The sequence below is a fragment of the Triturus cristatus genome, chromosome 5_1, assembly GCF_964204655.1.
Source record: "Triturus cristatus chromosome 5_1, aTriCri1.1, whole genome shotgun sequence".
In the NCBI taxonomy this organism is placed as follows: Eukaryota; Metazoa; Chordata; class Amphibia; order Caudata; family Salamandridae; genus Triturus; species Triturus cristatus.
Genome location: NC_140587.1, coordinates 103,746,996 through 103,769,929, shown reverse-complemented (window position 1 = coordinate 103,769,929; position 22,934 = coordinate 103,746,996). Strand labels below are relative to the sequence as shown.

The 22,934-nt window shown below is 48.4% G+C and overlaps 1 protein-coding gene across 1 annotated transcript in view; it reads left to right on the top strand.

The window, feature by feature from the left end:
* WDR97 (WD repeat domain 97) overlaps positions 1 to 22,934 on the top strand; it is a 619,749-nt gene that overhangs the window by 289,341 nt on the left and 307,474 nt on the right. The gene's annotated exons all lie outside the window — the stretch shown is intronic.

The window sequence follows — 22,934 nt, the reverse complement described above, 5'->3', positions numbered from 1 at the left end:
TAAAGTATTTGTGTAGCACATCAAACCGTAACCAGTTTAGAAAAATAAAGAATGATTTTATAAATAAAACACCAAATTGGTAAAAATCCAATAAGCAGAAGTCTAGATATGAATATTTAAAGATTAAAGGTAAAAATAGTGCTTAGAAGCAAATAGCAGTGTTAATAGGCCACTCCAGACCGGGACAAAGTCAAGAGTTTAGGCCGACCACAATGGAGAGCTGGCCAGATACAGGACCTGGGCCCACTGAGCAAATGCACCTTAATCCTCGGTCGCAAACAATGAGATGCTGGGTGCAGGCGAGTGATGCATGGTGTCAGTCCCACAGTCAAGGAAATGCTTTGGGTTTCTCCATGCAACAATGACACCATGTTGTTTTTCGAAGATGAAGCACCGGTTCTGAGCTGTGTTGATTCTTTTGGTGATCCACCTGGTTTCTCCACTTAAATGAAGGGATGCATCAATCATCCTTCAGCAGAGGCGACGATGCGACAGTTTCGATGCAGCGCTTTTGGTGGCGATGTTTGAACCCCAAGTGCGATGTGCCCAGTCTGTTTCCACAACAGCGGCGATGTGTCTGCTCGTTGCAGCAGAAGATACATCGTTTCCACTAGAGCAAGCACCTGGGTTCACTTCCAGTGAACCATACACAGGAGCTGGGTTAAAGACTTTGATGTCCCCGAGACTTTGAAGAACAGGGGGCTAGGCAGCTAGCTCTTGGAGACACTCTAGGACAGGTGATGAAGGTCTAGTCAGAGGGAACAGCAGGCAGCAGAGAGCACAGCAAGGCAGCAGTCTTCCAGAGAAGCAGTCCAGGCAGCAGCAGTCCTTAGCAAAGCAGTCCTTCTTGGCAAAGTAGTTTCAGGTCTAGAAGTGTACTGAGTTGGTTGGGTCAAAGGTCCAGAACTTATACCCAGTGGTGCCTTTGAAGTGGGTGTGACTTCACAGAAGGGTCTTTGAAGTGCACACAGAGCCTTTTATCCTGACCTAGTTCCAGACTCACTGCAGGGGGGTATACAGCCCTGTGTGTGTGATCAGAGCACAGCCTATTCAAGTGTAAGTGTTAAGCTCCTTCCTGCCATCCTCCCAGGAAGATGCATGAAGTGACTCCCAGCCTTCCTTTGTGTGAGACTGTCTATAGGGAATACACAAAGTGAACTGTCACACAGCCTGTGTTCAGAGACATGCAGTAGACACCATATGGCTAAGAGCAGGCCCTTTCTGATATAGGTGTGATTGAAGATGGCAACCAGTAATATTGTTTCTATGCCGTTGCATTCTTTAATGGAATTTAGAGGCCTTCTAAGCTCACAAGTTGATACAATTCTGAGTAGTCATGGCATGGAAGTCTGCGGATTTCCCCAAGACCTATCAGTCTCCACTGAGATTCCATTCGTATCAGTGTTTACCAACGGAACCTCACAGCATCTTTCTGGGGGGCAAAAGCTTTCCTCAAGTATCCTGAACTAGAACTGCCTGGTACAGTTTAGGTAAAGAGGAGGATGTTCGTTTTAAGCAAAAAAGTATTTCAGGCCTGGACAGAGTGAGACTTTAAGCTAGTAATACTCATATAAGGTTTTGTTAGTACACATTCTCTTAATTATCAGATCATTAATGTGCACCTGCCCCATTGTTTTTTCCTTGAGTTTTCTAAATTCAGACTCGGAGAAGGTTCCATTTTGGGATCCATTTTTATCCAAGTTTATTTCAAAGAAAAGTTGGTATTTATTCAATTTATTTATTTAAAGGTTTTATATAGTGCTAGCTAGACCCAAAGGTATCAGAGTGCTTTGCATATGATGAAGATCGTTCAATTGAAGTAAAAACATATATATAAGAAAAGCTCTGTGTAGTCAAGGTAGATACAAAATGAGGAAAATTAGCACAGCACATGACATAAAAGTAGATTTAACAATCAAATGACCTCCTTTAAGAGTCTGGAAGGATTGGGAGTGATCTTTGGGTACATACCTCAGATTGTTTGGAAATTAAAGAATTTGTTTAGCAGTAGGCATTTAAGGTCCCGTTTGAAGCAGGAAAGGATAGGTTGCAGCGGAGATCTCTAAGGAGTGAGTTCCAGATCCTAGGAGCATTGGCAGAGAAAGAGGGAGTCTGCGAAGATTTATTTTTCAGTTTGGGAGGAATGAGAAGAAGTGAGTAGGAGCTTCTCAGAGCCCTGGCTCTTCCTGCTTTGGAAAGTTTGGAACCAAGGTAGATTGGGTTGTGAGTGTGCAGGACTTTATGTGTAATGTAAGCAGTTTTGTAGATACATTGTCCTTCGATGGGAAGCCAATTGAGCTTCTTGAGGGCTGGTGAGATGTGCTCAAATCGTTAAACACCTGTTAGTAGCCGTACAGCTGTGTTGAGAACACTTGTAAGGTGGAAAGGTGGGATTTTGGAATTCCTGTGAGGATGGTATTGCGATAATACAATTTTGAGACGACTAGAGACCGCACTACCGACTTAAAATCATCGGGCGGAATAAATGGTTTGATTTTCTTGAGGTGTTTAAGAGTGTACAGCGCTACTTTGGCAGAGTTGTTGATGAGGTCCTTCAAAGACAAGTTTTTGTCCAGAGTGATGCCCAAGGAGATTACGGAGTTGGAAAGTGTAAGAGAACAGTTTAGGGCATCCAGGTTCATGAGCCAATCTTGTATAGGTAGAGGGTTGTTTTTTTAGGAGAAAATTAGTAGTTCAGTTTTGTTGGGGTTCAACTTTAAGTGGTTTAAGTGGTTGTTGCTAAGCCAAGTTTCTATCTTGATTAGTGTTTTGTTCAGATGTATGATATCATTCAGTGTCATCGGCATGTATGTGATATTTGACCCCTGCTTGGTTCATGATAACAGTAAGGGGCTCAATGAAGAGATTGAAAAGGGATGGAGAGCGAATAAAGCCTTGGGGTACACCCTGAGGCACTAGTGTTGGTTTTGAGAAACAGTTATTGATTTTTATTTGTTGTGAGCGATGGTGAAGGTACGATGAGAACCAACTACGGATTGCTCCATTGATTCCACTTCTGTTCTTGAGTATCTCAATTAATGCTGGGTGATTTACGGGATCAAACGCTGCCGATAAGTCAAGTAGGATTAAGAGGCATGCGTCCCCTTCATCCAGGGATCTTCGAATATTATATGAGATATAGAGCAAAGCAGTTTCTGTGCTACAGCCTTTCCTGAATCCTTACTGGAAGGTGTCCAGGAGGTGGAATTCCTCTATAAGTTGGTTAAGTTGTAGAAGAACGCATTTCTCCGTTGGTTTGGCTAGAAAGGGGAGGTTAGGGAGGTCATTAGGGTCAGCCCCTCGTTTTTAGAGTATGGGAGTGATTTGGCCTAGTTGGAGGGTGGTCGTTACATGGAGAGAGATGTGTTGATGATTTTTGTCCAAAATGGGGCGATGATATGGTTGAGGTTTTGTACGAATGTGGATGTGAGGGGTTCATAGGTGTGGGATGTGGGCTTCAAGTTTGCAATTGAATTGAAGACTTCACTTTCTGTCATGGGTTTGAAGTCAGACCAATTAGCATCCTTTTTCGGTTGAGGAAGATCATGGTCAACATTAGTTTTTCTTGGGACCAATCGGTCATTGGTTAAATTTGGAGTGGGGGCAATCATGGAGGAAAGTGAGGCAGTGGGGTGGGTTGGAATGGAAGATGGATTTCCCACTTGGATGATGGATTGCTCAATTATTGCTACTTTATCAATGAAGAAGTTGGCAATTTCTTCACAGTGTTCATTGGAGGCTGTTATTTTGTGAGGGGTGGTAAGGGTAGTTTGTCGTTTGATGATGCTGAAGAGCTCCCTAGGTCTGTCCTTAGCACGGTCAAGTTGGTTGCGAAAGAAGGTGGCTTTTTCTCTAAAGATGTGTTTCTTATATGAAAGTCTTGCAGATCTTAGGAGTGAGAGGTGCACTGTAGAGGGGAACTCCCTCCAAATCCTTTCTGCTTGTCTAAGTTGTCTCCTCTCATTGTTTAGATCGGAGTTGAACTAGAATTTCGATTATATTTTTCTAGATTGTTTTTGTTTGAGCTGTGCTACTTGGTCAAGGACATCAATCATCGTTGTATTGTAGTGGGCGGTGATGAGGTTCTGGACTTTTAAGAGTCCAGAGGTGTCAGGGAAACAACACCCGAAGACCCCTGAGTTCCTTCCTGTCTCGGTGCACAAATAAACAGAGACGCGGGTTTCTCGATGGTGGCGTCAGAGACCAAGATTTATTTACTGCAGGGACACAGAAGTCATAGGAACCACACAGAGGCAGAATCTACGAGACTGTTCAAATTGCATTAAGTGGGTTGTTCCTTAAATACACGAAAAATGTCTTTGGGCAACATTACACGAATATTTCTCATGCCCAATCCGGTATCCCAAACAAACAGTAAATAGACATCAAACAATAATTAGTCGTAGGTTTTCGGTATTCGATCAGGTCCCCTTGTCAGTTTTCCATTCTTTGCCCGATCCTCCCCATCATAAAAATCGCAACCTCCCCATTGTAAAAGCCCAGAAGGAGAGGAGCATAGCCAGGTGCAAAGGATTGAAAAGTAGGATAAGAGGTGTTTATGGATCATAAACGGGCATGGTTACCGTCTTCGGCCTTTCAGTCAGGACAACGGACACGAGAACCGGTATAGTAGGACTGGCCTCAGGCAAGGGAGGCAGCTTGATTCTGCCTAGTCATGCAGTGTCAGCCTTTCTCGGGGCTCGAGCTTACGTGTCCTTAACAAGGTGACTCAGCCGGGGTCATCGCCCGTTCATTGACTATGTGAGGGCAAGAAACAAAATGGATGCCGTAACTAAAATGGATGCCATGACTTTACAACAGAATGCCCTATTTCTCAGTGAATTCATGCTAGTTGCGTAGCGAAAACACTGTCATGCACATAATGGATCATTTGCGGTTCATTGGTACCGAAATCGTGTCAGTACTACGATCGATACCGAATTCACGGGTTCGGATCGCTACAGAACCTCAGACCGTCCTTTTGCCCTTACATAGGCAATAACTTACTCTATGTCAGAGTCCATTTCTATGTTCGTCAGGTCACTGATATGTTGTTGAAGCATTACTCTATCCCGTGGCGTATCTCTAAAAACAGGTGGTTTTCTTACGCATGTTGAAAAGCAGAGACTACATAAGGCAGGACTGTAGGAGAGTAGGGTCTGCAATCCTATGATCACCCAGATTTTTTGCTTTTGCTTCATTGGTTTACGACTTTCCCTGGCTGTGGGCCTGCCAATCAGACCCACAGCCTAGCTGTTCTCTCTCGAAATTAACACACATGTACATTAGGTGCATCCACTAATTGGAACTGGGCCGCCTTGTCAGTCCCTGTCTCAGCATACCACAGGTATCCAGGGCATCGGTGTACCCAGGGCCTACCAGGGGCTGCAGCATGTATTATGCCACCCCTGGATGGCCGCCCAAATCTGACACAACTGGCTGCACGACAGCTGGGGCAAAGTGGTGTAATCACCCGTTGCTGTAGGTGTAGTATTCCTACACCTAACCCTAAAATGGACACATGGATTCCTATCAGTCACTCCTATGGCAGGCCTTATCAATCCTGAAGGCAGAGTGCAGGGAATCATGTGGGACGGTGCTCTGGCGCGAGCTGAGCCCGTCGACGGCTTGCGGAACCAAGTCCTAATAGCCGTTCCATGGTGACGCGGGCCAACTACTTTAAAATGCATTATAATCCTTGCGGTTATTTGCTAACTTTGGCATCGCATCACCTACACATGTCGAGTAAGGTGTCATACGAATTGGAATACGAACCCCTCGCCAGTCCTGGCGACGGGGCTAGCATTCCCCCCTTTTAGAGGGGCACGACATGGAAGTAACCTTGAACCCCGGTTAAAAGTTGACTCAAGCCTCAGCATCACAAAATGGGTGCTGCCACCAGACACAAGTCTGACCTCCTGCTGCTTGGAGACCTTCCAGCGAGGGGAGCTTGGACAAAGGGTTTCCTGTCGAGGGCGGTGTTAGCACCATCCCAGACAGGGTTTGTGTATCCCAGGTAGGCAGGGCTGAAAGGAAGGTGATTGCAAGTGGCACCCCGGTGCTCACTGTGCATAGCCCGGCTCGACCTAGTCACGGGCCAGCCCCTAGGAGCGAGTCCCCTTCCCAATTGGGATAATCGGATAATTCTGAATCTTGAACTACTTTCCAAGAAAGGAACTCTTGACTATTTCTGAAGACTCTCCCTTGTGGCTAAGGAGTAGCCACCCTGCACCAGCAGGCACCACCTAAGCGCTTGCGGTTTGCTGTAAGTCTCTCCTACGGATCAAGACTGCCCAGCTCGACGAGACCCGGGTTCCCTGCCATTTCTGACCTTTTACCTACATCATCAGCCCAGCTGAGAGTCGTAGGTGTGACGAGACCTGCGGGACCGGCCCTCTTCAGAACCTGCACAACGCTTATCTAGCACGCCCACCGAGGGACCCTCGAGTGAGTGCACCTAGGGTTTGAGAAGCCCTAACCCTGAGCAGCTCCAGCACCGAAGTCTGCCTCCCCAGCATCCACGAGATCTGCGTGGGGGCCCTTCCGCTCCTTGCTGTTCACCGCGTTGTCCGACCACTTGCCGACCGGCTTGTGGCCCTCTTCACGACGCACCACGATTGTTTCATCACTAGTCTGGTTGCTCCAGACTGGCTCTTGCTCCCCTTCAACAGAGGAGTACCACGGACCCTCCTGGTCCACTCCAGACGCCATCTTGACTCCACCGCGTAGGCTCGCCACTGCCAAGACCTGCTGCCCCACTCCTGGGCCCAGCATCATCGACAGCAGACACCTTCGTGGGACAGCTCGCCCTCCATCCTGGTCGCCGCCGCGCCTCCTGGTCCGAGGAACAGCCGAGTCCGACGTCATCCACTCACCTGGTCGAGGTGACTTCAGCCGGTACCCTCCTGGTGCCCACACGATCGCTGGCTAGCGGTTGAGAACTGAGTCCCCTCTGCTTTCAGGTTTCCTTCACCCCCGATCCAGGCTTGGATCGCGCTGAACATCGTCACTGGTCGCCTGCCAGCAACTTCTTCTTTCAGGCTCCTGAGACTACAACGAGGACTCCCGACATCTTGCCGAACCTCCCGCAGCCGCAGCCTCTGGGCTAGGTAACTCGAGCATTTCGGTGCTCCATCGCAGGTTCGCTCTACAAGTGTCCAGTTCCTTTTTCGTTTAGTCCCACTGATCGGATCACTCCGGAATCAGTAACTCCAGACTCTAACCATTCGCATTTCACTGGTAGTGTAGATGGTTTCTCGTGCCCCTCGGGCATTTGTGTAAATTGTGCAACTTGAAGTATTTTCGTAAGAGTTTTGTAGTGTGCTTAGCTCCCTGACTCATAAAGAGCCAGGGTAGTCTTGTTATAAATAAATATCCTTTATTTTCATAACAACTTGTGTGGTGTCCTTTCACGTGGTGTTCAAGGGGTAAATGTGATGGTAAACAGCTGGCCTAACACGCCCTCTAGAGTTTAGCCTAAGACTGCTCGTATCCACGCTACTAGGATAGCTGGTCTATAAGGTTGACTTACAACCAATCATCAATAAGGGTCGTTTGGAATGATACACAGTGATCACTAGAATAGTGAGCACTACATATCGGGCCAACTTCTCACATTGGTGGCAGCGGTGGGATTTGAGCTTGCTGTTGTTTTACCACACACGTATCCTAAGAATATCGAAGTGAAAGATCACATAAGTACCCAGGTACATATAACTTAACTTAGAATACTCCGAGTTCTACTGAACCGGCTGTTGTAGTGTAACAGGGCTTAGCACACCCTGACTGCAACTCTTAGCAAGGGATCAGTAGGTAAACACATAGTGTAGGTAGGTGCATCACTTACACCTCACTAGAAAAGCATGTCGGTCCACGGAGAGTCTGCGGAGACTCCCTTTGGGGTCAGTGACCCTCCACAGGTCGTGTCACGATATGCAGCTCTTAGCTTCAAGGAGATGAGACAACTGTGTGCCTCCAGGAAGCTAAACCAGGGTTCTAACCCTACCATCGCAATTCTGATAGGTCTCTTAGAGGCGTACGATGCTAGGAGGTCCTCTAACACAGGTCCCCCCAGTGCTGATGGGAACATGCCTCCCTTAGAGGGAACCCTCGGTGACCCAGACCTCGACCTCCACACAGAGGAGGAGGACGAGGAGGAGTTAACAGAAGACGAGGCAGACAAAGGTCCAGTGGTAGTCAGCAGGCTTACAAGGACCAACTTAAGCAGGCATGAGAATGGAACTGGGGGAGCCCCGGGCCCACGCTCAAGCAGGCCTAACCTTGGGAACGGACGAGCTAGGTCTCTCTCCAGAGGCTCTAACAGATCTGTTCGTACACATGTCTCTCAGTCATCTTCTCAGAGAGGAATGACGTCCCCTCAGAGAAGGGAGCATGAAGCGAAGATGAGGGAAGTCAATCTGAGGATCGAGCGGGAAGAACTTGCCCTCGCCAAAAAAAGACTTGCCCTGGCCCGAGAGCAGAAATTAAGTGGGTTAGATCCCACTGGTGGCAGCATTCTCAATAGAGAGAAAGACAGGGGTATAGACACTAGACACCTGAGTAAAATAGTGCCCCCATTTAAACAAGGGGACGACATCCACAAGTGGATAACTGCTTTGGAGAGGGCCTGCACTGTCCAGTGCGTCCCCCCAAGTCAGTGGGCAGCTATACTGTGGCTCTCCTTTGAAGGTAAAGGGCGAGACAAGCTCCTCACTACTAGAGCTGAGGATGCAAACAACTACCAAGTCCTGAAGACCACACTGATTGATGGGTTTGGCTTAACCACGGAACAGTACAGGTTGCTGTTCAGGGACACCCAGAAAATTCAGTCTCAGGATTGGACTGACTTTGTCGATTGTGCCACTAAGGCTTTGGAAGGCAGGTTGCTGGGTAGCAAGGTTACTGATTACACAGGATTGTACAATCTTATCATGCGAGAACAGATTTTAAACAACTGTCAGAACCAATTGTTGCATCAGCACCTTGTCGACTCGGATCTGACCTCTCCCCAAGAATTGGGAAAGAAGGCAGACAGATGGGTCAGAACAAGGGTCAAGCAGAACCAGAACCAGAACCAGGGTGGTCAGAAGAAAGCAGACCAAAAGGGTAGTAACAAGAATGAACAAAATGACCAGAAGACTTCGACAGGTCCCCAACAAACCAAAGAGAGTGGGGGTCAGGCTTCACAGAAGAAGAAGACTCAAGAAGGCCAGTCAAAAAGGTGGTGCCAATACTGTAAAAGTAAGACTCACTGGTTTAGTGAGTGCACCAAGAAAGGAGGGCAAACTCCTGCCACTGCAGCCCCTAAGGCACCTGCACCCCCTAGTACAGTCAGCAGTGGTAGTGCGCCTCCCAAGGCATTAGTTGGGTTAACCTTGGGAACCGAGGGGAGTGACGACTTAGTCAGCACGCTCACTCAGGCCGTCCTTGTCTGTACAGGGGATATGGATATGTCCCCTGATGCCAGTCCCAATACTTTGGGCAAATACAGACAGACACCTTTGATCAATGGAAAAGTGGCTCAGGCCTACAGGGACACTTGTGCCAGTGTCACCATGGTGACGCCTAACTTTGTGGACCCTGGACAGATCATGCTAGGTACCAATTACCTAGTGACCAATGCCAGCAACGTCACTACCAATCACAGTATGGCAGTTGTTGATTTCTCCTGGGGAGGGGTAAGTGGCCCGAAAAAGGTTGTGGTTAGTTCAGACCTCCCCGTAGAATGTCTGTTGGGCAATGATTTGGAAACGTCACAATGGTCAGAAGTGGAGCAGAGGACTCACATGGAAATGTTAGGCTTGCCAGCACATGTCCTTGCTGTGACCAGGTCACAGGCCAAAAGATGCCCCACTGAACAGGTGCTGGATCCTGGAAGAACGGACCAGACACCTTCCAAGAAGAGGAGCAGTAAGGGTAAGGCTTCGCCTTCCCCCTTGCCCCAGGTCGTGGATCAAGTCTCTGAGGGGGCTGACCTTAAAGAACTGAGGGAAACTGAGCCGAAAGAGCTTGAACCTGGTCAGGTTGAGTTTCTGGGCTCAGGGGGACCCTCCAGGGAAGACCTGGGGAAGGCACAGTTAGATTGCCCCTCGCTTGAACCCCTCAGACAGCAGGCTGCTGCTGAGGCTGCAGGGAACGCCACAGGTACCCACAAAGTGTACTGGGACGATGGACTCCTGTACTCCGAGGCAAGAGACCCCAAACCTGGCGCGACCAGGAGGCTGGTCATCCCCTTGTCTCTGAGAGGTTTCCTTCTTACCTTGGCCCACGAGATTCCCCTTGCAGGTCACTTAGGCCAGAACAAGACTTGGGACAGAATTGTTCCACACTTTCACTGGCCCCACATGTCCGAAGATACGAAGGAGTTTTGCCGCTCCTGTGTCACTTGCCAAGCCAGTGGTAAGTCAGGTGGCACGACAAAGGCCCCCCTCATACCACTACCGGTGGTGGGGGTACCCTTTGAACGAGTGGGGATCGACATTGTCGGACCAATGGAACCCCAGACAGCATCAGGGCACAAGTTTATACTGGTGGTGGTGGACCACGCCACCAGGTATCCTGAAGCTATTCCCCTTAGGACCACTACAGCACCTGTGGTGGCACGGACCCTACTTGGAGTGTTCTCCAGAGTGGGCTTCCCTAAGGAGGTCGTCTCAGACAGAGGTGCAAACTTTATGTCGGGATATCTGACTGCAATGTGGAAGGAGTGTGGTGTCAACTACAAGTTCACCACACCCTATCACCCACAATGCAATGGGCTTGTTGAGAGATTCAACAGGACCCTAAAAGGGATGATTCACGGACTACCTGAAAAGCTTCGGCGGAGATGGGATGTCCTGATACCCTGCCTCTTGTTCGCCTACAGAGAGGTCCCGCAGAAGGGGGTTGGCTACAGCCCTTTTGAGCTTCTGTTCGGACACCCTGTAAGGGGACCCCTTTGTTTGGTAAAGGAAGGATGGGAGAGACCTCTCAGAAAGCCGGCATCAAACATTGTGGACTATGTGCTCGGTCTCCGCTCGCGGATGGCCGAGTACATGGAAAAGGCATCTAAAAACCTTGAGGCGAGCCAAGAACTACAAAAAGCTTGGCACGACCAAAAGGCTGTCCTGACTGTGTACCAGCCTGGACAGAAGGTGTGGGTGCTGGAGCCAGTGGCCCCAGCAGCACTCAAAGACAAATGGTCTGGGCCCCACACGATCATTGAGCAAAAGGGAGAGGTCACCTACTTGGTAGACCTGGGAACTCCCCGGAGCCCCCACAGGGTGCTCCATGTAAACAGGCTCAAGGCATATGTCGACAGGGAGGGCATGGGCTTGCTCATGGCCACAGATGAGGGACAGGAGGAGGAGAGTGACCCTCTCCCGGACCTGCTCACTCAGAACCCTGACGATGGGTCAGTAGATGGTGTTGTCTTTTGTGGCAGCCTCTTTGGACATCAACAAAAGGATTGCAAACAGGTTCTTCAATCCTTTCGACATATGTTCTCTCTGACGCCCAGTCAGACCAATTGGTGTACCCATGAGGTCGACACTGGGGACAGTCTGCCCGTAAAGAGTAAAAGCTATCGGCAACCTGATCATGTCAGAGACTGCATCAAGACGGAGGTGCAGAAAATGTTGGAGCTGGGAGTCATTGAACCCTCGGACAGCCCCTGGGCTAGTCCCGTAGTTCTCGTGCTGAAACCTCACACCCAGGGCGGTAAGAAAGAGATGAGGTTTTGCGTGGACTACAGAGGTCTCAATGCAGTCACTAAGACTGACGCCCACCCGATACCAAGAGCAGACGAACTTATCGACCGGTTGGCTTCGGCCAGCTACTTAAGTACGTTTGACCTGACAGCTGGGTATTGGCAAATCAGGTTAGCTGAGGAGGCCAAGCCCAAAACAGCATTTTCTACCCCGGGTGGGCATTATCAGTTCGTGGTAATGCCCTTTGGTTTGAAAAATGCACCTGCCACCTTCCAAAGGCTGGTGAATCGAGTTCTCACTGGGTTGGTCGACTTCTGTGCGGCGTATCTGGACGATATCGCTGTCTTTAGCTCCACCTGGGAGGATCACCTGTCCCACCTGAGGAAAGTGTTAGAGGCCCTGCAAAAGGCAGGCCTCACTATCAAGGCCACTAAGTGCCAGATAGGGCAGACACAGGTTGTATACCTGGGCCACCTTGTAGGTGGAGGCCAGGTTCAGCCATTGGAGAGCAAAATACAGGCCATCCAGGACTGGGCTCCTCCAACCACCCAGACTCAGGTTCGAGCTTTCTTGGGCCTGACTGGTTATTACCGGAAATTTGTCAGAAATTATGGATCCATTGTGACCCCGCTAAACGACCTGACAAGTAAAAAGATGCCAAAAAAAGTTCAGTGGACAGCAAGCTGTCAGAAGGCATTCGATGACCTAAAGCAGGCCATGTGCACAGCACCTATCCTAAAGAGTCCAGACTACTCCAAACCATTCATTGTCCAAACAGACGCTTCGGAGCTGGGTGTGGGAGCTGTTCTATCTCAACTGAATTTTGATGGTCATGACCAGCCCATAGCTTTTATTAGCAGGAGGCTGACCCCCAGAGAGAATAATTGGTCAGCTATTGAGAGGGAGGCCTTTGCTGTGGTTTGGGCCCTGAAGAAGTTGAGGCCATACTTGTTTGGCACTCACTTCAAGATTCAGACCGACCATAAGCCCCTCTTGTGGCTAAATCAAATGAAGGGTGAAAACCCCAAACTACTTAGGTGGTCCATTTCCCTACAGGGGATGGACTTCACAGTGGAGCATAGACCTGGCACTGATCATGGCAATGCAGATGGGCTCTCCAGGTATTTCCACTTAGAGCAAGAAGACTCACCTGGTCAAGGTTAGCTTATTGTCCCAAAGTTTGGGGGGGGGTCATGTAGGAGAGTAGGGTCTGCACTCCTATGATCACCCAGATTTTTTGCTTTTGCTTCATTGGTTTATGACTTTCCCTGGCTGTGGGCCTGCCAATCAGACCCACAGCCTAGCTGTTCTCTCTCGAAATTAACACACATGTACATTAGGTGCATCCACTAATTGGAACTGGGCCGCCTTGTCAGTCCCTGTCTCAGCATACCACAGGTATCCAGGGCATCGGTGTACCCAGGGCCTACCAGGGGCTGCAGCATGTATTATGCCACCCCTGGATGGCCGCCCAAATCTGACACAACTGGCTGCATGACAGCTGGGGCAAAGTGGTGTAATCACCCGTTGCTGTAGGTGTAGTATTCCTACACCTAACCCTAAAATGGACACATGGATTCCTATCAGTCACTCCGATGGCAGGCCTTATCAATCCTGAAGGCAGAGTGCAGGGAATCATGTGGGACGGTGCTCTGGCGCGAGCTGAGCCCGTCGACGGCTTGCGGAACCAAGTCCTAATAGCCGTTCCATGGTGACGCGGGCCAACTACTTTAAAATGCATTATAATCCTTGCGGTTATTTGCTAACTTTGGCATCGCATCACCGACACATGTCGAGTAAGGTGTCATACGAATTGGAATACGAACCCCTCGCCAGTCCTGGCGACGGGGTTAGCATTCCCCCCTTTTAGAGGGGCACGACGTGGAAGTAACCTTGAACCCCGGTTAAAAGTTGACTCAAGCCTCAGCATCACAAAATGGATGCTGCCACCAGACACAAGTCTGACCTCCTGCTGCTGGGAGACCTTCCAGCGAGGGGAGCTTGGACAAAGGGTTTCCTGTCGAGGGCGGTGTTAGCACCATCCCAGACAGGGTTTGTGTATCCCAGGTAGGCAGGGCTGAAAGGAAGGTGATTGCAAGTGGCACCCCGGTGCTCACTGTGCATAGCCCGGCTCAAACCAGTTTCGGGGGCAACCCTGCCCCTGAGCTGGGGCGAAGCCGGACAAAGGATAGGGGTGTAACCACCCCCCTCCTGGCCCCACCCATAGGTAGGACCTAGTCAGGGGCCAGCCCCTAGGAGCGAGTCCCCTTCCCAATTGGGATAATCGGATAATTCTGAATCTTGAACTACTTTCCAAGAAAGGAACTCTTGACTATTTCTGAAGACTCTCCCTTGTGGCTAAGGAGTAGCCACCCTGCACCAGCAGGCACCACCTAAGCGCTTGCGGTTTGCTGTAAGTCTCTCCTACGGATCAAGACTGCCCAGCTCGACGAGACCCGGGTTCCCTGCCATTTCTGACCTTTTACCTACATCATCAGCCCAGCTGAGAGTCGTAGGTGTGACGAGACCTGCGGGACCGGCCCTCTTCAGAACCTGCACGACGCTTATCTAGCACGCCCACCGAGGGACCCTCGAGTGAGTGCACCTAGGGTTTGAGAAGCCCTAACCCTGAGCAGCTCCAGCACCGAAGTCTGCCTCCCCAGCATCCACGAGATCTGCGTGGGGGCCCTTCCGCTCCTTGCTGTTCACCGCGTTGTCCGACCACTTGCCGACCGGCTTGTGGCCCTCTTCACGACGCACCACGATTGTTTCATCACTAGTCTGGTTGCTCCAGACTGGCTCTTGCTCCCCTTCAACAGAGGAGTACCACGGACCCTCCTGGTCCACTCCAGACGCCATCTTGACTCCACCGCGTAGGCTCGCCACTGCCAAGACCTGCTGCCCCACTCCTGGGCCCAGCATCATCGACAGCAGACACCTTCGTGGGACAGCTCGCCCTCCATCCTGGTCGCCGCCGCGCCTCCTGGTCCGAGGAACAGCCGAGTCCGACGTCATCCACTCACCTGGTCGAGGTGACTTCAGCCGGTACCCTCCTGGTGCCCACACGATCGCTGGCTAGCGGTTGAGAACTGAGTCCCCTCTGCTTTCAGGTTTCCTTCACCCCCGATCCAGGCTTGGATCGCGCTGAACATCGTCACTGGTCGCCTGCCAGCAACTTCTTCTTTCAGGCTCCTGAGACTACAACGAGGACTCCCGACATCTTGCCGAACCTCCCGCAGCCGCAGCCTCTGGGCTAGGTAACTCGAGCATTTCGGTGCTCCATCGCAGGTTCGCTCTACAAGTGTCCAGTTCCTTTTTCGTTTAGTCCCACTGATCGGATCACTCCGGAATCAGTAACTCCAGACTCTAACCATTCGCATTTCACTGGTAGTGTAGATGGTTTCTCGTGCCCCTCGGGCATTTGTGTAAATTGTGCAACTTGAAGTATTTTCGTAAGAGTTTTGTAGTGTGCTTAGCTCCCTGACTCATAAAGAGCCAGGGTAGTCTTGTTATAAATAAATATCCTTTATTTTCATAACAACTTGTGTGGTGTCCTTTCACGTGGTGTTCAAGGGGTAAATGTGGTGGTAAAACAGCTGGCTTAACACGCCCTCTAGAGTTTAGCCTAAGACTGCTCGTATCCACGCTACTAGGATAGCTGGTCTATAAGGTTGACTTACAACCAATCATCAATAAGGGTCGTTTGGAATGATACACAGTGATCACTAGAATAGTGAGCACTACATATCGGGCCAACTTCTCACAAGGACCACACTGAACAATGAGACAGCACGAAAATAAAAATACCAACGCAACACCAGTGACTATCAGAACCTTCCATCCCCACGCAGATAACAGGCTCCAGAACCATCCCATTAATGACCAGTCACCTTCCTCTACATGAATAGAGTCAGAGATTTTGTGTAACTTAGAGGTGGCCTTGTATACTGTTGGCGCATTATCTGGGATAAAAACACAGCAACTCGATTGGATCATCTTACATACTCCACCTCGATCTGCAAGTAACACATCAAGGACCATACGGTTCTGTAACATCATGAGGCGATCCGCTTGAAGCTCAGCTGTCAGGTTACTAAGGGCACCCGCAGTTTCGGTGATAGTGGATTCAACTACCCGTGTTAGTTGACGTAAGTTTCTACTGTTGGCCATAGGCCCCCAGAATGGAAGGAAACCTTTGAAGAAGTCTCCTGCTTCTTGGCCAGCAGTATCTTCTTTACTGAAAACACCTCTCACAACTCTAGTTTTGTGATAGTCCGGTGCAGCAGTGTATGTCGGAGGTAACAGTTGAGCGATATAACATGAGCCTGAGAAGTCAGCAGGCAGCCATGTGTATGCTCTGTCTTGGCAAACAAAATAGGTACCCTTAGCAGCTAAGAATGCAGGGGAAGACTGTGACGGGAAAACATATGTTTCGATACAGTCACTCTTCCCTAGTCGAGCTTTCGGATTCCTCCCATTTCCTTGCAAACAGACCTGACCTTGGTGGGGTACGACCCAGATCGGAGTCGAGCTTTTACGTTTGTTCTCACCCAGAGTAATGCCATATTCCGTAACATTCCAACCCATGTAAACTCGCAATTCATCCTTGGGAATGAACGGAGTGTTATTGACATCTCTAACCATGTCAGTGATTCCTTTTACCAAGGCTTTATTAGCAGAGTTATACCTAGTGGAACGCGGAGGTCGTGGAGGATAGGTCTCTAGGGCATTAGCGAACATGGTCTGAAATGCCCAGAATGATCCATTATAACTAAAGGGCAGAACCAGATAAGGGATGCCCTAGTCCATGGTATGTGGTATCAAGCCACACACCCAGCAGTTTGTTGTGTTAACCACTAGTTGATGTTGGTGCAAGAGCTGAATGAAAGTGTTATTTATAAACTCAGAGCGTCGAGCTTGCTCGTGGGCAGGAAAAGGATGGAAAGAATGAAGAGAAACAACAGTCGGAGAAACAGGAACATGGGGAGATACTGTAGATGTAACAGGTGTAAAGATCAACTGAATACCAAAAATAATTCCGCCTACCGAAGTTATTAAAACAATTAGAAGTGTCAGAGCACATTGCATTAGAAAACATTTGCTATACAATATGTCATATAGTTTTGTCTTGTGCACATTTATGACGTTAACCCGTCGCAGTTCAGGAAGCTCCATCTTCTACAACCGTTCGCAACGGATGGTTTGTACCTGTTAAAAACTTGCCTCTGTTTACCCTGGGAGTTCCCAAAATAAACAGAAGAAACCGACCTTGTGTCTGGTTCCCTGCAAATTAAAACAAGGCACACGTTACGACCCTACGGTAACCCAGACGGCAAGGTGAGAGAAGCAACAAAAACAAAAAGGATAAAAATTTAGAGCAAACTTCCTGACTGAATGGAATGCGATAAGATCAAAAACAGTTTTCAAACAGAAAGGTAATTATGCAATGTCATTAGTTCATAACATGAGAACGTAGATTATATCTGTACTTTCCGGGTCTTGTCTGATCTTGAAATAGCTGGTCTACAGGTGCGGAAATGTTCGACTCCACAGGTGACAAATGTTCACTTTGTACAACACTCGGTCCAGGATTCAAAAGAGCGGTTCCTGCTGAGGTGTCAAAGTTCTGTGTTTCAGTTCGTGGGTCCGTTATGTACTCTGCATCACTGAAAGGGATGTGCCTAGGAACAGGTTCTGTCTCGGATACACCAAATCCCTGTCTAACCCAATTGTCATAGGGGAGTGGGAGAGGGACACGCTTCGTATGGCTAGCGTGCACCCAATTCTTCCTTCCAGCTAGGCGTACAGCAGTTCTCGTTGTTAGGAGCACCTGGAACGGACCCACGAATCTTGGCTGGAGGTTCCGAGTTCGCTCAAAATTCCGCACCACAACTTGGTCGCTTGGTTTCAACGTGTGGCCTGGACTCTCTGGCAGTTTAGGCAAGGATTCGAATACCTGTTGATGAATAAGGCTTAGTTTAGCAGTCAGGTCATAAAGATAATCAATCAACATTGGGTATTCGATCTGTTTGAATTCCTTTGGCCTAGGGATTCCCCAAACATTAGCAGGACGACCGAACACAATCTCATATGGGCTAAGCCTTACTCGAGAGTGTACAGTCGCTCTGGTGGACAATAGAGCTAAAGGCAGTGCATCTGGCCAAGATAGACCAGTGGAAGCTTGAATTTTAGCAAGTTTCAGCTTCAGGGTACCATTGTACCCTTCAACCAAACCTGCTGACTGTGGGTGATTTGCACTGTGGAATTTCTGGGTAATACCCAGACCCGCACACACACTCTTCATAACTTTCCCTACAAACTCACTTCCATTGTCCGACCAAACAATCCGTGGCATACCATACCTGGGGAAGTATTCTTTGAGGAGGATTTTGGCAGTGGACATAGCAGTGTTATCCTTTAATGGATATGCCTCAATCCATCTTGAAAAGGCACAGACTACCACTAGTACATATTTAAGATTGTTACACCTGTCCATGTGGATAAAATCCAACTGAATCACTTCAAAGGGACAAGAAGGGGGAGCAAAATGACCAGTTGGGGTTGGGGTTCCCTTGCCAGGATTATGCATCAGGCATATCATGCAGTTTTTCACCACTCTTTCCGCACACTTAGTAATTCCATCATTCTTCCATACTGGAGCTAACATTTTACAGATCCCTTTCGAACTGATGTGCGCCGCTCCATGCGCCATCGTGACTACTGCGAGCACATACGCGTCAGGTAACATCCAACGCTGCTGCTCAGACAAATCAACCCAACATCCACTTGAATCCATTTTACCCGTTTTCTCCTTCCATTCATTCTTCTCATTTTCAGTTGCTTCATTCTGGATTGCCTTCACACTTTCAATCGTATTCTCACACATCCCTGACTCAGCAATCCATCTTGCAGACGTTGCAACGTACATTCGGCTCGTCATGTTCTTGGCCGTTTCTTTAGCGACCTCATCAGCAAACGCATTCCCACGGCCAACATCATCCGTAATCTTTCGATGTGCACTGCACTTCACAATCGCAACTTCATTCGGTAGGGTCAGGGATTCCAATAGATCGCTGACTAACTGTCCATGTTGGATCTTAGTCCCATGGGACGTGAGAAAACCTCTTTCTTTCCAGAGACGTCCAAAGCTATGTGCTACGCCGAAGGCGTATTGGCTATCAGTAAACACGTTCACTCTCTTTCCCTCAGCTAAAACACACGCTCTTGTTAATGCAATTAATTCTGCAGCTTGGGCAGAATTCTGACTTACTCTTGCAGTCTCAACAATCGTACTCAAAGTCGTAACTGCATACGCGGCCGTCACATCACCATTCTGTAGTTTGAAACACGACCCATCGACATATAAAGTGCCATCTGGATCTAGTAACGGAGTATCTTTTAAATCAATCCTACCTTTTGTCTCTTCCTCAGTTTTGAAACAACAATCATGGGGCTCTGAATCACTCGACTTGAGTAGTCGGCAACAGTGTTGCTGGATTCAATATGTTGCATCGCTTGATCTGAATGTGACTTGCCAAAAGCGTCAGCTCATAGCCTGATAGTCTAGCACTGGTGAGGTGCTGAGTTTTCGTTCGATTCATGTGTATCCAGAGCATGTGGAACCATGACTACTAACATGTTGTTCATGACTAGTCCAGCAGACTGTCGAATAGACACTGCAGCTGCTGCTGTAGCTCTCAAACAACTTGGCAATGCTCTGGCTACCGGATCTAATGTGGATGAGAAATATGCACAAGGCCGCTGTTTGTCACCAAATTGTTGCGTTAATACACTCAACGCACAACCTTCTCTTTCATGGACATATAAAGTAAACGGCTTACTGTAGTCAGGAGTACCCAACACAGGAGCTGAACACAGCGCATCACGTAAGTCGGAGAAACTCTGTTGACATTCCTCAGACCATGGCAAAGGGCTCGGAACACCTTTTCCAGTCAGGGCTACCAATGGTTTCGCCATGAGAGAAAAATTTGGGATCCATTGCCTGCAGTATGACGTAATACCCAAGAACGCACACACTTCTCTCTGTGTGCTTGGTACAGTCATCTGCGAAATTGCTTTGATTCTCTCTGGGGTCAACCGTCTTCCCTCCTTTGACAAAAGATGACCTAAGTAGGTCACTTCTTGGCAACAATATTGCAGTTTAGAAGGTGAAACCTTGTGATGCAAGTCAGACAAATGACGTAATAAAGAAATTGTAGCTATTTTGCAGATTTCCTTGTCATCAGCAGCCAGTAAAAGATAGTCTACGTATTGGATCAGAGCAACACCAGGAGGAAGTACAAGAGCATCTAATTGACTCTTCAATGCTTGGCTGTAAATTGAAGGGCTCTCACAATAACCTTGTGGAGCGCGTTTGAATCTGAAACTGCGACCTCCTAAGGAGAAACCAAAAATGTCTCTACTTTCCTCGGCTATCGGAATGCTGAAAAAGGCATTCTTCAAATCGATCACTGTAAACCATGAAGCTGAGGCAGGAATCAACGTCAATAATGCAGTGATATCTGGTGCCACAGGAAACTGCGGAATCACTATTTTGTTAACTTCTCTGAGGTCAATCACAAATCTGTAGATTGGAGGTTTGGACGGGTCAGTGCGTTTCAAAATCGGCAGACCAGGACTATTGCAGACATTTCCTCTAGTTTCCTCTATCACATCTTTCTGTATTAAGTCTTTCACAATCAGCAAGAGTGCACGTTCACCTTCATTCGAAATCCGATATTGTGGGATTCGTGGGAATTTAACATTCGCTTTCAGACTTACCACATAAGGGGGAATTTCTAAGAGACCTACATCGTTAGGACCAGTCGCCCAAAGAGTATCAGGGAGAGAACGCAGCTCCGGTGGGAGCTTATCCACCGACATATACATTGGAGAGATGACTCTTTTGCCTAATGTGAGCTGTACTCCCGAAGGAGAACAGTACAGTGTCGCATGCAGGCGTTTCAACAGATCTAAACCAAGCAGATTCTCATTACAACCGGTTGTTAGAATAAGGGGTGCTTCTAGTTCGCATGGCCCAACAGATATTGATAAAGGACTAGAAACAGGATTGTGAACAGGGGCGCCTGAGAAACCTACTGAAGTGTTCGTTAAGCCAGACAAAGGTGCGCCAGGGAGTTTCGCATGCATAATTGAACTTTTTGCCGCACCAGTATCCAACAGAAACGGTTCGACCACGCCTAATGTAACTACTGCGACATAAGGTCCACTCTGATCAACTGGAACTGATACTACTCCCTCTCTTTGCCTGTGGCTGTCCTAGTACTCGCTTCTCTGAATCTCTTCATTATGATCATAATAATCTTCAACATGATACTGTGGAGATCTACCTGGTTGCGTAGGTTGTACATTTCGCTGATCGAAATAACTTGATGGGCGATCAGCCTGTGGTGTCATTGTACCACGTCCTCTACCTCTAGGAGCTTGCATAAACCCAACATTACCTCTCTGAGCTGGGACACCACTAGTCTGTGCGTGCAGTACCGGACACTCATTCTTATAATGACCCTCCTTTTTACAATAGGCACACTGATTCCATGCTAACTGTTGTCGGGAAAAACCATAATTTAATCTTTGGGACGTCCCTTGCTGGAATTGTGGCTGTTGCTGAAACTGGGGTCGCTGTTGTGAATCTGACTGAATTGAGCGAGGCGGGTATGCCTGTTGCAAAAGAACTTTAGTCTTTAAATCTTTCGTTTTCTTTTCTGACTTTTCCTTCTCTTCTTTCTCTCTATTCTCGTAATACTGAGCAGTTGCAAGTATCTGTGCTGTCGGCGACACTGCCCATGCACTTTCAGAATCCTTTAACTTGTTACTAAGCTCAGGTAGTAAATTAAACACGAACTTGTCGACAAACAACCTCTGGCCTCCCTCAGTACTCATATCTTGCCCACTGTGGTCTACGAAGGTCTCTTCAAATCTAGTGAAAAAGTCAGAGACGCTTTCGTCCTTCTTTTGCTTGCATGCCGATAGTTTATCCCAATTAACTCGTAACGCTGGCATCAGCGTTTTCATCAGATTCATTATTCTGCCAGGTAAGGCAGCAATCAGAGGTTCAGGTTTAGCACCGCCAACTTGTAGCCCATCTGCTGCTACAATAGCTGGCCAATCACCTCCTAAGGCGACTGGGTGGTTCTCTTGCCGAATCTTGGCCCATATAGGCTGTGGCACTACATTACCAAATAGCATTTCAATGTCTGCCAAATTCATGACGCACGCTTGAACTGTCTGCGTTAACTCTTTGTAATAACCAGCAGGATTTTTACGCGGGTCCGGCAACGCCTGTTTTACTGCTAATACTTCGGCCCGCTTCCAAGGGATGTGTATCCACACTCTCTGGAATTGTGCCGGAGCAGCTGCAATACCAGTAGCCGCATCAGCTTGAACTGCATCACGCCATATCGGTGGAACTTCCCTCATCGGATATTGACCTCGTCTTTTCCTAGTAATCGGTGAACCATCAGGGTCCCTTGGCGTTTGAAGAGGGGAATCATCCCTATAAGCTAAAATCAGTTCTATCGCTCCCCTTACCTCTGAACCTATCACCATTCCTGCGGCAAATTTCTGCTGAACATTTATCAGATCAGAGGGGACGGAATCTAAGTCATCATCTTCCCATTCTTCACGCACAAGAGAACACATCACGTCAAAAACATAACGTTGAGTTGGTTCATTCCATTGCATAAAGGTATCTAACACTCTTTGTGCATCATACTTCACAGCTTTCGACATCCACCTAAGAGCTGTCGAATCTAACATTTCTCGTTCCTGAGGACCAGGAAGCTGGCTACGTCTCTGTATAGAGTCAGAAACGGGGGTCCCAATTAAAGACCTGTAGAGAGGAGTTAAGATATTAGTTACAGAGTCGGTTATTTTCCGACGAACGGAAAGCGGAGTCAGAATGTTTACAGAGTTCGGGAACAGGGAAGCTGGAGCAGATGAAATGGTAAGGGTGGGAGTAGCAGGTAAAGCAGTTTGCGAAACGACAGGCAAAGGCGGAACAGGCGACCCAGGAAGAGGGGGTGCCGAAGGAACATTAACCACGGGAAGGACAGGAGCTGGAATCAAGGGAAGTGGAGCAACTACTCCAGGCTGACCAGCAGCTGGCTGTACAACAGGTAGTAACTGTGGTACTGTAATACCCTGTGCATACGGTGGAGGTGAATTCAACAGGTAAGACAACAGAGGATCCTTTTCATGATCCTCTATCGGCTTAGTAGGACAAGA